At 39.3% G+C, this 14,072-nt stretch overlaps 1 long non-coding RNA gene across 1 annotated transcript in view; it reads right to left on the reverse strand.

Annotated features, from left to right (window-relative positions):
• The window catches only part of LOC131139876 (uncharacterized), a 38,961-nt gene extending 34,423 nt beyond the window's left edge, over positions 1–4,538 (reverse strand). The window contains exons 1-2 of the long non-coding RNA XR_009132311.1: positions 4,524–4,538; positions 1,574–1,606 (exon numbers count right to left, since the gene is read on the reverse strand). This is a non-coding gene — a long non-coding RNA (uncharacterized LOC131139876). The remainder of the gene's footprint in view (positions 1–1,573; positions 1,607–4,523) is intronic.
• Between the last annotated feature and the right edge of the window lie 9,534 nt (positions 4,539–14,072).

Consider the following 14,072-nt stretch of genomic DNA (forward strand, 5'->3'; position numbering starts at 1 on the left):
GTTTTTAGGACAGATGTTTGATGATAATGCCCTTTTAATAGCTTAAGACTCTGGATATAAATAGATCTCCATAGAGGGAAAACAGGAACGTTTTTTTTTTTTTTTTGGCTTTCTAGAAAAAGAAGTGCTGGACTACACGCAGCATAAATGGTACTCATCATTACAATGCTAAGAGTGCAGTGTGTTTAGACAGCGCGGTGGAGCGTGTCTCATTTGATTACATGATGTTCCTCACAGTCCTCAGCAGGCCCACGGGCCTTCTTCCTCTGCCCTGTCGTTGACCCTCCTTTTCCCCCCAAATGACCCAGCAGCCACTTGGCATGTTCACGTCCTCTACTCCCACTTACATCTTTTTTTACTCCTCCCTCTTAGCCCTCCGCTCTCGTTTCATCTTGCTCTAATCCTGTGTCCTTGTTATCCCTGTCTCTCTGCCGCCCCACTCAACGCTCCACTGTGGAGGTCACCAATGATGCAGAGCCAGACAAGTCACCTGTGTTTAATTACATTAATAAAACAGCCCCCGAGGCAGAATGACCTTGCACCCCACTAACCACACCTACACTTTGCTGTTGTTCGGCTGGTTTTGTGAGAGCGAGGCTCCTGCTTTCATTGTCCCCCCCCAGTTGATGCCAGGTAAATGCGTCTCTCAGGCGCATGCAGACATGCTCACGTTTTGGAGGTTATGTCAAAGCAGATGTCGCGAGAGCACTGTGCCAAAATATAAAGTCAATCCCAAAAGAAAAACAAAAACAACAGACTATTTTAACACAGTTAGAGCCCTCTAGACATGAAATAACACCCCTATAGTCACCTCTGCACTGATATTGTCCAATATCATAGATAATAAGACATAAAATAGACTCACACATGTGAAATGTTGTGAAAGTTTCTTGTTGTTGCTACGATTTTACAGTAAACCTCGGATATATCGGATTCAATTGTTCCCACTGGTTTTGTCCGATATAAGCGAAATCCGTTACCGGAAAATGTCCGTTTTACGCATATATCGGATTTATATCCGGTATATGTAAATCGGATTTTATCCGTTATAAAAAGGCACTTCCTTGACTATGTTTCCAATGTACCTGGACGCGCAGGCAACGCTGCAAACGCTGCAAATGACGTCGTATAGCGGCCTGTCACGATTCGGCGAATCGGAGCACCACGATGCGGCCATCCGATATATGCGAGGGAAATTTAATGGAAATGCATTGGAACGGGACTGGAGATTTTGTCCGAAATAGGCGAAATACGTTATAAAAAATCCGATATATGCAATGAATTTTTATTGGAAATGCATTACAGAAAAATTGGTTCCTTTTTATCTGTCCGTTGTGAGCAAATTTCCGATATATCCGAGTCCGATATATCCGAGGTTTACTGTACTTCCAGTTTCAGACAGTTCTTCCTGCAGTGGCTATTGTCTCCTAAATGTAACATAATAGAACATTGCTTTTGACAAGTGATTCATTTAGAATACTACATATCACACTGTGTCTTTCAATGCATTTTCTGAATGCCTTATATTTGTATTTTGATTCACTTAGCCAGTTTTATGTGTGAAAATACTTACTTTGGTGATGGACTGTACAGAAGCCTGGAAATCCTAGAACGAGAAATGGACTTGGTTGTGACAAAGGAAAGGGTCAAACTGCAAATTAGCATACAGCACATGACACAACGTTTGAATCAACATTATTATAAATACAATAACAATAAAAATACAGTAGTTACTGAGGACCTAATGGGTAGCGGTTAGGGTTAGGTAGGTCAGCTCCTCTTTAAGTACTGTCATTTTTACCTTATCGTAAAGTTACCATTCTGGATTCTTGTCCAGCTTTTTCCTCCAAATTTTGAGCTGCTTGACAGCCAAAATCATTCTTGTCCCAAAGGGTTAGTGAGCGCTCTTTGTGCTTGCAAGAAGGTAACGACACGGACATGCCCCTTCCAGATGAGAGAAATAAACTAAACCAATCACTCTTCTTGAGTTTCACCCACTTGGATGTCTTTGACTTCCAGGAAGACCGTGCCGCCACAGATTCAATTTGAGGGAAGGAAGTGAAACATTAATTTGGGGAGGGGATTCTCCGCATGAGCTTTGGTTCACCCAGGTGCGGGGGTGCTCCTTGGCGACATAAAGCTGAAAATCGGAAGGACACAAAATGCCCCCTGGGCCGGAAGATAATGGTCCTATGCACATAAATTATGGCAGAAGCAGGATGGCATTTGACAAGCAGCAGTAACTTACTATTATTGCCTGCAACCCATGATGACAATTCGTGTGCTAGCCAACAGGTCGGAGCGATGTAATATGCATGGGATTCATGCAAATGCTTCCAACATGTGTCAGAAATATTACCGCCACTGGCTATAAACCTTGTATCTTGGAAAAGCAGCCTTATTTTCATACTGACAACCATGCATCATTATTGGAGTTTATGAATAGAATGGGACCCCCCCCCACACACCTCTACCGGGGGGGAGTCACACAGCTGGCCCCTCCTATAAAGTTCCCGCTCAGGTATAAGCCGGGAAATTACAAGTCGAGCCTTACAAGGTTTTTTTTTTTTTTTTTCGAAACAGCAGGGATCTAATCTCTCAGAGCCAGCGTCGCCCTTTTCCATGAATAGCACAACAGCATCACAATAAAAAAGTGGCATCATCTCCGGCAAGAACTTTACAGCTTAATGGAGACACATCACTTTACATTCCCTCCACAATGGGGACTGCTAACCTTGTGAGGAGAGTTGTGCTCTTTTGGCAATTTATGTGCTACTTTGTATGGCAACGCCGCGGGGGAAGGGGGGGGCCTCTGGCACCGTAATGGTGTTGATGGTTAATGTTTTCATTTAGATCACTGGAGAAAAGTAGTTGTAGTCGGTATTTACTATGGGCAACAGGAGTTTTAACACTTTTTCGTGCTGCCCTCCGCAACAGCATGCATCCATTCATTCGGAGAACAGATGTTTACATATTCTTTGCATGGGAAGCGATCAATATGATGCTTATTGTATATGGAGGGGCTATATGTAAATAGACAGGAACACTTACATTGTGGGTGTGCGACAGAATAGACAGAATGTATATAGTATGTGCATATGAATAGCAAGACTGATGTTTACATTATGCTTGTATATGAATACACATATATATATATGTGTTCACAGTACATGTATATTGTACAGCAGGGGTCTCAAACATGCGGCCCGCGGGCCAAATGTGGCCCGCAGGACACTAGTTTGAGGCCCCCGCCTTGATAACTGATAACTGTTAATGGTTATCCTCCCTATCCGTGTGGAAGTGGTAAATTTTTGGCTATTTACGTTTAAAGGAAATAACTTGAAGGCTACCGTTTAGGTCGCTAGCGCTCTAGTTTGCGAGTTAGCATGTGTCTCAAGACCCTGCAGTTGCGCAATATGTTGTAAATAAAAAGAGTATAAATGTGACTATAGTCGTGTTTTGTCATGTCTACAGGGCTCTAATAATGCTTTGTTCATTTTAATCTGAAAAAAATAATTTGTCTACCCACCAACTATATGTGTTTTTTTAATTTTTAATTATTTGCTGTTTTATTATTATTATATTTATGTATTACTGATTGATTGATTTTCTTTATTCTTGATCTTATTTTGTGTAAAAAAATAAAAAGTAAGATATTTGAGAACAGTGGCTTTTCTTGTAGAAAATTGGAACCAAAGCAACGTTTTTTTAATTTTTTTGTTTTTAATAAATGTGTTTTTTGGTTTTTTTTTTGGAAAACCTGATGCGGCCCAGTCTCACCCAGACCCGAGCTCCAGTGGCCCCCAAGTAAATTGAGTTTGAGACCCCTGCTGTACAGTATGTCAATGGATAGACATGTGTTTATGTTACGGGTCCCAGGATATGGCTCCGCAATACCAAAATACGACAATCTATAAGAACAGATACAAGTGGACAGCATTGAGGACACGGAGCACCAACTTCTTTGTCCAGATTGCGTTTGAATTACATTCTTCTACAATCAATGGCCCCAAATAAATACAAATAACATTCATCCACCTTCATTACCTTTCCCAAATTACCTCCACTGTTTTGGTTTTACACTGGCAACATAAACATGTTAATACCATCACTTAACATAAGTGCATAGGACAAGCAAGTTCCTATACATATAGAAACAAATAAATCTCACACAAAGTGTAATGTCAAAATGTAAACCAGAATAACAAAGACATTATATGATCGCGGGTGTGTTTGTGTGTGCGTGTGCTCAGGAGCTCAATGACCATATTCAGGGAGCGTGCCTGTGAGACAAGAATGAGGGCCGTCTGAACCCAAAATTACAGCGACACAACACTAACTGCCGTCTAAAATGTAGTCAGACACTACCAATAATCTTGCAATATTTAGAAAGCGCTTAAACAATACTATATGTTTCAATTACATCCCTTAACATATTATGTGTTTAAAAGGATTATATTCGCTACTTTAGTCAACAACTGACATGTAAGAACATATACAAGTAGACAGCAGTGAGGACCTACTTCGTCCAGATTGCGTCTGGGCGTTAGCGGAAGTCCACACCCAATGCGATCCTGGCACAACAGCTCCCGAAACAAAGGTTCCACCCGAGTACTGCTCCCACTGCATAATAGTATTAGTTTGACATTTTTACAGTATAAACACAATAAAATACACTTCTTACATTTTGTTGTATTAGACCACCCCCCTCAAAAAAAAAAAAACAAATTAGTAATCAGCAGTAGAATATACTGTAGGTAAGTTTCAACAAAATATCAGTTCCCAACCAAAAAAGGGAGAAAAGACACATTTCAAGCACAACTCTGACACAAATTTAGTCATATATATATTTAGCCAAAATATAAACAACACAATAAATTTTTTTTTACGAAAATAATGTAATTACAAACATACACTACTAATTATTTAAAATTTTCACATTTGGAATTAAACAGTGTCATGCATGGGTTAAAATATCTCCCGCACGCTACACAACGCCATGCTTTTTAATTTCCTGTATGCTATGTTATTACATGGGAAAAATGCATGCTGAGTTCTTATAAAATTCTGCCAACTTGTGGCCATTTTTATGCCTTGAAACTGCACTAAACATGATCTCTTCTATTTTTGCAATTGCATCATCACCTCTGTTTGCGTCTTTGGTCAAGAATGAGTTAAGTATAATATAGTCTTATATTTGTTCACCAAATCAGCTTATAACATCATGTTTTTGAAGTTACTTTATTTTCAATGATATACTATACAATGATAAACTGTCCTTGAATGTAGCAGACCAGTCCTACAGTCTACAAGATTATCCGCAGTGCTTCAATTCATCTGTGTTGCATACCTGCTTTTAGTGTTTGGCCCAAAAGCATTTATTATGGTTTTATGTATGCTCCTCTTTGCATTGCTCTCCTGTCTTTGTGCTGCCTCATTATTTGTCTGCAGGGTTTTCATTGGACTCCCCAACTAGCAATTAGCGCTCCTCTCCTCTGAAACAGTGGCACTCAATGCCCCTTCTCTTTATTGCACGGTTAAGTAGCCTTCAGACCCGTGTGGCTATTAATAACATGGCTGCTATATAATACCATAAAAATGCACTGTGCACTATCTAGGTTAGCGCATTGTTTACTTTGCCTCAAAAAATCATGATAAACAAATGTGCCTTTCTGCTCTTCCACTCTCCTCACCTTCTCTTTTCCCCACTTTGGGCACAAAGAGATGCAGAGAGAGGGAAGTTAATTAGAAAGACGTCCACAGAGGGGAGAAGGAAAGGGGGGTTGTATCTGGTAATGGAAAAAAAAGCGCCTCTGCATGGAAACAGATGGGCCAGAATTTATTAACTTGCAGGAACGCTTCAAGGAAGCCGCTGCGACCAGACGCCCGGGCTAGTCAGTGTCTGGGCCCGAGCGCTCGCAGGCTGCTGGGTGCAGGTTGAGGCTGTCTGGGGCCAAAAATAGAATGTAGATTTATCACTGGATTGTTGCAAATGACCCGTCAGTGCGGAACAATGGATGCAATCTGGCGCTCTGGTTGAAAGGTTTTTACCTAATGCCTGCAACAAAAAAAAAAGTTATAGAGTCTTAACGGGTTTAGAAGTCAGTTTCGGCTGCATTTGGGATGTAATCTGGCATCTGTACAAGAAATTTCCATGAAGCGGCCCGGAGAGAGAAGAATAAGCTAACCCTGTCCTGAAACGCGATGCAGCCAGGAAGTTTCAAACATCCGCCAAGTACAACTTATTGCTATTTGTTACCAGCTTAACTTCAAAACACTCAAGTGATTTGCTTCAAACTTTCTGGAGGGGATGTGTGGCACGAGCCACAAAATCTTGGAAAAGATACACATCAATTGTTGTTTTGCTTATTGGCAATTCTTGCTGTTATGTCCTTAAGTTATTCCATCTCCAACATGCTTAACAAGTTACAAGGCGGAACAATACGGGCCAAATTCGGACCAAGATTTGCCAGCTACTAGCCAGTTTGCCAGTATGTATGGACAGTAGTCCTTTATTTATTACGATTAATTGGTAAGTCAATTTCCCAAAAGTAGGATTCCATATTTACGTATGAATAGAATATTTTTACGACCTTTTTTTTTATAACCTTCTAAAAACAAAAAATATATATTAGAGCCCTCTAGAAATGAAATAACATCCCTATAGTCACTTTTACACTTGTATTACCCAATATACTGTATTTTCCCCAATTTGTTTATTTCTTTTTTATGCATTTTCCCAGAAGTAGGATTCCTTATTTATTAATAGAATATTTTTACAACCTTTTTTACAACCTTCTAAAAACAAAAAATATATATTAGAGCCCTCTAGAAATGAAATAACAACCCTATAGTCACTTTTGCACTTGTATTACACAATATACTGTTTTTTCCCCAATTTGTTTATTTGTTTTTTATACAATTTCCCAGAAGTAGGATTCCTTATTTATTAATAGAATATTTTTACGACCTTTTTTACAACCTTCTAAAAACAAAAAATATATATTAGAGCCCTCTAGAAATGAAATAACAACCCTATAGTCACTTTTACACTTGTATTACACAATATACTGTTTTTTTTCCCAATTTGTTTATTTTTTTATACAATTTCCCAGAAGTAGGATTCCTTATTTATTAATAGAATATTTTTACGACCTTTTTTACAACCTTCTAAAAATGAAAGAAATAGAGCCTTCTAGAAATGAAATAACAACCCTATAGTCACTTTTACACTTGTATTACCCAATATACTGTTGTAGACATTCATTCATTCATTTTCTACCGCTTATCCTCACATGGGTCGTGGGGGTTGCTGGAGCCTATCCCAGCTGTCTTCGGGCGAAAGGCGGTGTACACCCTGGACTGGTGGCCAGCCAATCACAGGGCACATATAGACAAACAACCATTCACACTCACATTCATACCTATGGACAATTTGGAGTGTTGTAGACATAATAAAAGTAAATAGTCATTTAAGACATACATAAGACTTGTGATCATGTGTATAGCTGTAAATGTGTTCCCTAGGAGAACAGAGTGGCGGGTGAACAGGAAGTCACATCGGGGACTGTATCCGAGCTTGTAATGGGTTACTGCAGCAACAGTAGCTTGTATTTGTATTGGGGAATATCGGGCCTTCAAACCTGCAATAAAAGCCTGTTGTTGTGGCAATCAAATCTGCCGTTTGTGTAACAGTACAAAAAACTACATATCATTCACATTTGAATGTGTCTTCTGAATGCCTAATCAACTATTTTTTTGTTCATTTCGCATTGTTTTTGGGAAAATGCTTACTTATTTAACCGCGAACCAGAAAATATTCAACCATAAAACAGCATGATTTGCTAATGAGTGTATTTTTGAAAAACAAAAAACAACAACAAAAAAAAAACGCGATAGAGTGAAGTAGCGAGCAATAAATAAAGCGGTTGTAAAATTTGGCAGAGGTCCCGTACGTGCTCCCTCGACACTCTTCCTGTTTACATTTGGCAGAGTGCTGGAAGCATTTAGCAACGTACACCAGCCTCAACTCTGAAGAGTGCACTTCTACTTCCCATTTTAACTTTTAAGACTTCCTGTAAATGACACAGATCTGTTTGGTTCTGGTCCAAGTGTTTTTTTTTTTTGTTTTTTTTTGCTTTAGTTTTAATTGCAATCTCTTTCTATTGTATGTGAATATGCGGGGAAAAAAAAAAAAAGAAAGCACACTCCTGGAGGGATTAAAACCTGGTGTATGTTATCTTGGAGAAACTGGCTGCTGCTCTTCAAAAACACACACACAGCAGCCCGCAGTCTGCTCGACAAAACAACAATAATTGTGGCATCGCGAAAACATCATTTTAAGTAAACCTTATTGCCAATTCTGCTTTTCCCCTTAAGGTTAACACATAAGCTCATCACTTCACCAAATACCCGGTGGAGCAATCTATGTGTGTAATTTGCTGCTGTAGCAAAGGTGCGAGTTGCTGAATTATAACGGTAATTTAGCAACACCGCGGCGACAAATGGAGTTCAATGATCTATTATAAAACTATATGTTTTGGCTCTGCACCTTTCATCGGGCGTAGAGGATATATATAAAGAGCTGAAATGAAAATTTCATAAAGAGTGAAATATGGTAAAATGAACACTTGGCTGCTGCTATGTGTGTGTATGTGTGTGTGTGTGTGTGTGTGTCCATACAGTTTAAAGATGCGTGACAGCCCGGCGTGTGTGTAAAACGCTACCTTAAAATGACAAAAACAAACACTTCCTGTCTCTCAAGCGCAGTAAAGAGCATATTGGAAGGAAGCGCGCCACTGGGAATGGAACACTGTTGACAAGAAGAAAGTAGAAAATAAAAGACATGTTTGGAGAAAGAACACCTTCACTCCGACAGATGACATATTTTGATTTATAACGTAATGTGTTGCATTTTTATGGATGATGATATTGTGCAATACAGCAATCGCTCGTTTATTGCAACTAATTGGTTCCACACCCAAACATAATAAGTGAATTTCCTTCTTTATCAAGGGAATATCTTCATTTTTTTACCAATACAGGGTTTAACATTATTAGTGTCAGCCAAATCGTTACCTTTACCTTTAGTCGTGGTTGTTGTGTCCCTGGACAAGACGCTTCGTCCATCTTGCCTCCAGTTGCTTCCAAAATATTTAAAGTTAACTTTTAACATACAAGAGTCGATCTGAGACAACCGTTTGGTGGTTTAAGTAGCTAGGGGACCTATTCTGCTCATTTTTCGGCCATTTGTATTGAGTTGTGGACTCCTATAGAGCAGCTACACACAATAACCAGCACAGAAAGCGTTCTAGTTCTTCCAGAATCTGCACCTATTCAGATATATTTCCTTGGACTTCGTGTTTCCTGCAAAAACTGTCTATTTTAATGTGTTCCACTCACTGCATTTTTCGGCCCTTTGTATTGAGTTGTGGACTCCTATAGAGCAGCTACACACAATAACCAGCACAGAAAGCTTTCTAGTTCTTCCAGAATCTGCAACTATTCAGATATATTTCCTTGGACTTCGTGCTTCCTGCAAAAACGTTCTGTTTTAATGTGCTCCACCCACTTTGTGTTGAGTTGTGGACTCCTATAGAGCAGCTACACACAATAACCAGCACAGAAAGCGTTCTAGTTCTTCCAGAATCTGCACCTATTCAGATATATTTCTTTGGACTCCGTGCTTCCTGCAAAAATGGTCGGTTTTAATGTGTTCCACCCACAGCATTTTTCGGCCCTTTGTATTGAGTTGTGGACTCCTATAGAGCAGCTACACACAATAACAAGCACAGAAAGCTTTCTAGTTCTTCCAGAATCTGTACCTATTCAGATATATTTCCTTGGATTTCGTGTTTCCTGCAAAAACGGTTTGTTTTAATGTGTTCCACCCATGGCATTTTTCGTTCCTTTGTATTGAGTTGTGGACTCCTATAGAGCAGCTACACACAATAACCAGCACAGAAAGCTTTCTAGTTCTTCCAGAATCTGCACCTATTCAGATATATTTCCTTGGACTTCGTGTTTCCTGCAAAAACGGTCTGTTTTAATGTGTTCCACCCACTTTGTATTGAGTTGTGGACTCCTATAGAGCAGCTACACACAATAACCAGAACATAAAGCTTTGTAGTTCTTCCAGAATCTGCACCTATTCAGATATATTTCCTTGGACTTCGTGTTTCCTGCAAAAAACGTTCTGTTTTGATGTGTTCCACCCACGGCCCGCCTCTAGACACGTCCACTCCACTGTGGATGTGGTAACACTCCCGAGTGCTTAGCTTTCTCTTGTGCAAGCATGAATTAACTTGAGGTTGACAAATATGCTCATTCGCACTCAATAACGTCTTTAAATATTACATTTATGCATTTCCACATCGTATTTTCGTATCAGCATTTGGGAGCAAATATGAGGTGAAAGAAAAACAGCAAAAACACAGTATAGGATGGCAACAAACATCATAAAGATGTAAAACTGGGGGATTTCTAACTGTTTACTATTTTTTTTTTATAAAATAATATCCCATGTTTACAAAGTGTATAACCATTTACATACAATTACATGAGTTATTTACATTTTTTTTAATTAAGTGTTAATTTTTTTGTTGTCTGTCTGGTACTGGTCTGAAACAGGCTGGTGTTTGGGGGTTTAGGGACCCCAAATATATGGCATCTATTATGGTGGACAAGTGTAGCGTTACAGTGTGTAAGTACAAAATGTACAATAGCGTTTCTTGGAAGCACAAACTCTGCAGACATGCAAAACTGCACGTTGCCCCTAAAAGCACATTGAATGTGTTTCCTAGCAAAACATTCTCAAAATATTTTTTTATGTTTTTGGACATGAAGGTTTTTGATATGCAGAACAACACACACACAGCATGCACAGCACAGCGTTAAAAGTTAAGGAAAAATGGATTTGGTCGGGAACACCGCTTTATTTAAGGCTCTGCAAAGCGTCTGTGCTAAGAAGCGCTTGCTTGCTAAAGCGGTGTGAAGCAGCCTTGCTTGTGAGCTTCAAATGTGGCAGCCGCTCAGAGTAAAAATAGACCGTGGTGACAACTCCGTGTGCTGTAAAAACTCCCATTAAGGAGGTGTGTTTCTGTTGCTGCTTGGGGGGCGGGGGGTGGGAGTGGGGTGGGGGTTCACCTGACACTGGTGCAACAGGGAACTCCGATGCTTTCTCAAATTTTCAAATGAACAACCTGAAATGTGACAAAATATCTAGTGAGTCGAAAAACACGAACAAAACATTAGAGAAGAATCAAAGGTGACGCTAGCAGGAATCCATTATCTTACACTTCAGCTACATGGAGCGTCCAGAAGTACATGTCCAGTGCTCAAGAGAGCCAAGGTAAGGAAGGTTAAAAGCCCAGCACTACCACTGAGAAATAAGACACATCTGTAGTCATTTTCTAAGGTTTTATAGCTTTATGGAGAGTAACTCTTGATGGACCAGCTGGGGGCATCTGGCAGGATCAGTAATGACCACATACCACATCTCCAAGTTGGAATTTGGGCACTGATGTGGGCTAGTGGGACCTTTTGGGTTTTGAAGACTGGAAATCAACCCCCAAAACCAAGCGGCATCTTTCATAAGAGACTTTCTTTAAGCAGTGAAACAGGGACCGATATATTTATGCAGGACAACTCTATATCCGGGGTTACATGCTCTTATTTTGGTGTAAACACAACTGACTTCCATTTGTTTACAGACTTCTGTGTGGAAGTATGTGAAGGTTTTTGCCAAATTATCCGATATGCTTCTCTCTTTGAGTTTGTTGTACTTGTTAGCTTCTGCACTGCAGGATTAAAAAAAAATCTGATTAATCACACTTTTGCAGTACATTAATCATAATTAATCTTCATTCGCATATGTGTGTGATGTACGTTCAGAAAAAAAAGTCTGTTTCCACCTTTTTTTGTTCTTCGGTAATCTGCAGTAGAACAGATAAGTTTCAGGAAAAAATCAGTTCCCAACTACAAAAGCGCGAAAAATAGATAATGCTGTGCAAGCAGTGAAGCCTTTTACCAAGCTTCCCTTTCACCTTCTCTGAATTGTGTTGATTTGTTTGTTTGTTGCACTTGTTAGCTTCTGGACTGCAGGATTTAAAAAAAAAAATCTGATTAATCACACTTTTGCAGTACATTAATCATAATTAATCTTCATTTGCATATGTGTGTGATTTACGCTCAGAAAAAAAAGTCTGTTTCCACCCTTTTTCGTTCTTCAGTAATCCGCAGTATTAAGATAAGTTTCAGGAAAAAATCAGTTTGTTGTACTTGTTAGCTTCTAGACTGCAGGATTTTTTTTTACATCTGATTAATCACACTTTTGCAGTACATTAATCATAATTAATCCTTATTCGCATATATGTGTGATGTACACTCAGAAAAAATAAAGTCTGTTTCCACCTTTTTTTGTTCTTCGGTAATCCGCAGTAGAACATAGATAAGTTTCAGGAAAAAATCAGTTCCCAACTACAAAAGGGCGAAAAATAGATAATGCTGTGGAAGCAGTGAAGCCTTTTACCAAGCTTCCCTTTCACCTTCTCTGAATTGTGTTGCTTTGTTTGTTTGTTGCACTTGTTAGCTTCTGGACTGCAGGATTTAAAAAAAAAATCTGATTAATCACACTTTTGCAGTACATTAATCATAATTAATCTTCATTTGCATATGTGTGTGATTTATGCTCAGAAAAAAAAGTCTGTTTCCACCCTTTTTCGTTCTTCGGTAATCCGCAGTATTAAGATAAGTTTCAGGAAAAAATCAGTTTGTTGCACTTGTTAGCTTCTGGACGGCAGGATTTTAAAAAAAAATCTGATTAATCACACTTTTGCAGTACATTAATCATAATTAATCCTCATTCGCATATGTGTGTAATGTACACTCAGAAAAAATAAAGTCTGTTTCCAACTTTTTTTGTTCTTCGGTAATCCGCAGTAGAACGTAGATAAGTTTCAGGAAAAAATCAGTTCCCAACTACACAAGGGCGAAAAACAGAACAGTGAACCCTTTTACCAAGCTTCCCTTTCACTTTCTCTGAATTGTGTTGATTTTACCATCACATAACTGATAGCTCCTTTGCTACGAAAAAAAAGTTAATTCAAAACACTGCTGGACTCAAATTTCATATGAATAAAAACAAAAAAAAAAACCCACCATATGCTAAATGATGCCTCTGCAAATTGAAACAGCCATTTTATTGGAATATTTTCGGGATGTCGGTGACATTGCGCTGATGTTATTGTTGGTAATGGCGAGCTCAGCGGGGTGTTTATTTGAGGAGCACTTGGTCTGACAGCTCTTGGCAAGTGCTCTCTCTCTCTAACTCTCTCTCTCTCTCTCTCTCTCTCAAGCTGTTGTTGTGAGCTTGGCCGCCAACCAAGAGAATTAAAGGTCCTAACCGTCTATATATTCAAATAAAGGCCTTGATTACACGTGTGATTTGTCACCATGATTAATCTTTGCATGAACTGACTGGAAGAACATGTTGTGTTTATAACACATGGGGTGCTTCTCCACAGCGGGTTTGTCCTGGCCACCATCCAGCTAGCAAGGACGAAGACAATAATCTTACTGGCATAACAATGAAAGTACTATATTGAACCCAATATAAGACGGAATTTTATTTCCTAGAAAATCATCTGAAAAAGTGAGATTGTTTTATAGTCAGAGCGATGAATGATGCCAAAATATTTCTCATCGAGCTTTTCTTCCTGCCACTCGCACATGCATGCACACACATATAGCGCTGCTGCCCCAAACAACAGAGGAATTATGACGGTAATTGTTAGACTGCCGAGAAGCATTCACACGAACAACATAAAATTTTCAACAACATCCCCACATTCTCCTAGAGCTTTTCTTCCTGCCACTCACACATGCATGCACACACATATAGCGCCGCTGCCCCAAACAACAGAGGAAGTATCACGGTAATTGTTAGACTGCCGAGAAGCATTCACACTAACAACATAAACTTTTCAACAACATTCCCACATTCTCCTAGAGCTTTTCTTCCTGCCACTCACACATGCATGCACACACATATAGCGCTGCTGCCCCAAACAACA

The sequence above is a fragment of the Doryrhamphus excisus genome, chromosome 12 (assembly GCF_030265055.1).
Source record: "Doryrhamphus excisus isolate RoL2022-K1 chromosome 12, RoL_Dexc_1.0, whole genome shotgun sequence".
Taxonomy (NCBI): domain Eukaryota; kingdom Metazoa; phylum Chordata; class Actinopteri; order Syngnathiformes; family Syngnathidae; genus Doryrhamphus; species Doryrhamphus excisus.